Raw genomic sequence first — 2,989 nt, forward strand, 5'->3', positions numbered from 1 at the left:
GGTCGGGCCTTGGCGGCGCAGGGGTGGACCTGTGGTAACGGGGAGATGCTTTGCTGGAGCAAGCAGGTACCGCGTATAAACAAGATGTGGGTTGAAGGTGTTACCTCTGCTAACTGGATTCAGGTTCTCCTTCCTTTCCTTCATTTTTACTTGAAAAATTGGGGTTTTTTTTGATAATTCTGGGAAACTTCTTTCAATACCACGTCCAGGTCTCCCTTAGCTGATGCTGGAGAAGTATTAACCCATTCCCCTTCACGCTCGGAGCGGAGCCCATTGCCTCTTGCGTGCGCATTTGTGTGGGCGAGATGGAGATGAGTCCAGACCTTGCTGTCCTGCACTGCCAGCCAAGGGAGGAAGGGAAAATGCAGCGAGGTGTGCAGACTCGTTTACAGCCTTCGGTCAGGTCGGGTCAGGCTGAATTTCCAGCGAGCATTTTGGCAGCTTTTATGTTCTTCAAGCACTTTACACGAAGAGCAAGCTAACCGTGCCCCAGAAGCTATGATCCTGCCAGCATACATCCAGTGCTTAAATGGTTTTAAATCTCTTTTTGGGGGTGGAGGCGGCTTGTTTGTATCTCTGCATGTGACCGATAAAGTAACGGGACTTTTGGTTATGGTCAGAAAACTGAATTTCAATGCCTGTTAGTCTGATATCCTTCTCATTTCCAGCCTGTGTTCCTCCTAATCCTGTGCTGCCGGTACTGCAGCTTCAACGTGATGAATTGTAAGTGGAAATTTCATTTCCATAGTCTCTGAAGCTTACTGTTTTTAATGACTGTGGAAGAATAATGCTAATTGTTTTCTTTGCCACACAACCGGTGATCTTAATGAAATAAGACCAGTGTGGCCTCGATGCAGCGTTTTTGTTTTCTGAACAGAACCACTGGTTTCATCTTTTTTTAAAGCTGTAGTAAATTCTCTGAACTGCCCTGGGTCCTCACGCACGGCCAGCGGGCCGCAGTCATGGCTGCGGTGCTGCGACAATCTTAGATTCATGCTGGGAAAGGGACTGGTTCTCCATTGGCAACTTCAGCATGAATGCACTTAAGGTCTCTCTTCAAAGTGATTAATCAGAGTTTCTGCATGCAAGGAAAAGAAAAAACAAAAAACAAACAACAAACAAACCAGAAACAGCAGTTGGCTTGGCTGTCCGTGCCTCACTGCCGCGACGTTTGTACAGCGCACATAACGGGACCAGCCTACGTGGTGTTTAACCTGCACTTTCTGCAGCCTCCTGCAGTATTTTCGGGACTTTCTGGTATCTCCTCTCCCTTCAGCCAGCCCAGCACTAGTCATACGCGGTGTTAAGTTTACAATCTTAGTCTCTTGAAGCCAGCGCACACTCAATCTGTAATGCACACTATGCATGGAGCACGTAGGTGATACTAAGCTCGTAACAGCAAACCCCTGTAAGCAATCATGACACACAGCCCCTGAAGCGTGTCTTCGGTGGGACTTAATCAAGACTGAGCGAGATCTGTTTAATCACTGAATTCTCAATCACTCCAAAGTGGTAATCGGTTACCTTAACTCAGCTTCCACCAAAGACTCTTGTGTTGGGGAGTTGAATTTTTGTGCTTTTTTTTTCTCGTGGTGTTAAATCAAGGCCTTTCAGTACACCAAAAGACTCCAAAGCATTTTTACAGTAGTATCTTGACAGTGAAATCTTGTTCCAGTTCTGAAACACATTCCTGAAACCTGATCAGCTGTGTTCGTGTTTCTAAAAATAAGCCACGGCCTGTAGTTTCCGTTGTAGGTAGGGTAAATACTGTCACACACCCCTAGAAATACTCCCCTGTGAAGTTAGAGGGATAGTGGCAATCCACTGTTCCCTGATCCCTCCTCTCCAAAGGGAGAAATAATTGCTCACAGGGGTGGGGAGGGCAGGGTGCTTGTTCGGGGCCGGGAGCTCCCATGTAGGATGCGGCTGGGAGAGCATCACTGCCCGCCCAGTCCGGCAGGGACAGAAACTCCCTTGTTTCTGCGTGGAGCGGGAAGCTGGAGCTGGAGGCATCCCTGGTCTCCGCTAACTGTGACAAACAATCTGTGACTCATGTCCTAAAAGCAGTGTTTTCGTTTGCACCGCGCTGTTATTAAGGTAATTTGTAGCGGTCTTGGAAGTACCTCTGACTTGCAGATCTGATGGAGTCAAGTTTTGCACTCCGGGTGTGATCATCTGTGTTTCTGGTAATCATTATGAAGAAACGTTTGAGTTGTAAACTTATGTACATTTTATTAAAACTGTATCTGATTACAATACATGTGCTCCACTGTGCATTCCTTCTCCCCTCCCCTTGCAAAATACTTCTGCTGGATACAAGGAATCTGTTTTTTTCCTAAGTTCTTCCTACCAAGGTACTGAACTGGCTCTGTCCCTACTGTTTTATCTGGCAGTTGTAAAGTCAAACAGATTTTATTGCTTTAAGCAGAGGCTTTAAGCAGTAGATATTCCAGTTTACTGGAGAGGAACCTTCATGCCTGGGGCAGTGCTACAAGGCAGCGCGGAGCTATTGAGCCCCCCCTGCAAACCCAGGAGCTGCTGCTGCCAGAGAGGAGGTGCAGAACGAACCCATCCCCAGAGAGGATCAGCTGTACGTGAGTGAAAACAGTCCGTGACCGCCCACTGCCGTGCCAAGCTGCGCACGTGTTAGGGGGGGACACACAGGGGTGGCCATGAATAGGTTTTGGCAAAGCCTGGGGAAAACGTGCTTTCTGTGAGCGCAGCTGCCTGCCAAGGAACAGCGAATCCAGCGAGGAAGGAATGAAAGTTTGCTTAAAGAACTTGGAGTTTTAGGTTGTGTGAGTTAACTGTAAGAGAATAATTGCCTGGGCAATCCTATATGCAACTCCAGGCTGGGTGGAGAAAGGCTGGAGAGCAGCCCTGAGGAGAAGGACCTGGGGGTGCTGGTGGGTGAGAAGCTCCCCATGAGCCGGCAATGTGCGATCGCAGCCCAGAAAGCCCCCGGCACCCCGGGCTGCATCCCCAGCAG

The sequence above is a fragment of the Charadrius vociferus genome, unplaced genomic scaffold (genome assembly GCF_000708025.1).
Source record: "Charadrius vociferus isolate BGI_N301 unplaced genomic scaffold, ASM70802v2 scaffold1339, whole genome shotgun sequence".
Taxonomy (NCBI): Eukaryota; Metazoa; Chordata; class Aves; order Charadriiformes; family Charadriidae; genus Charadrius; species Charadrius vociferus.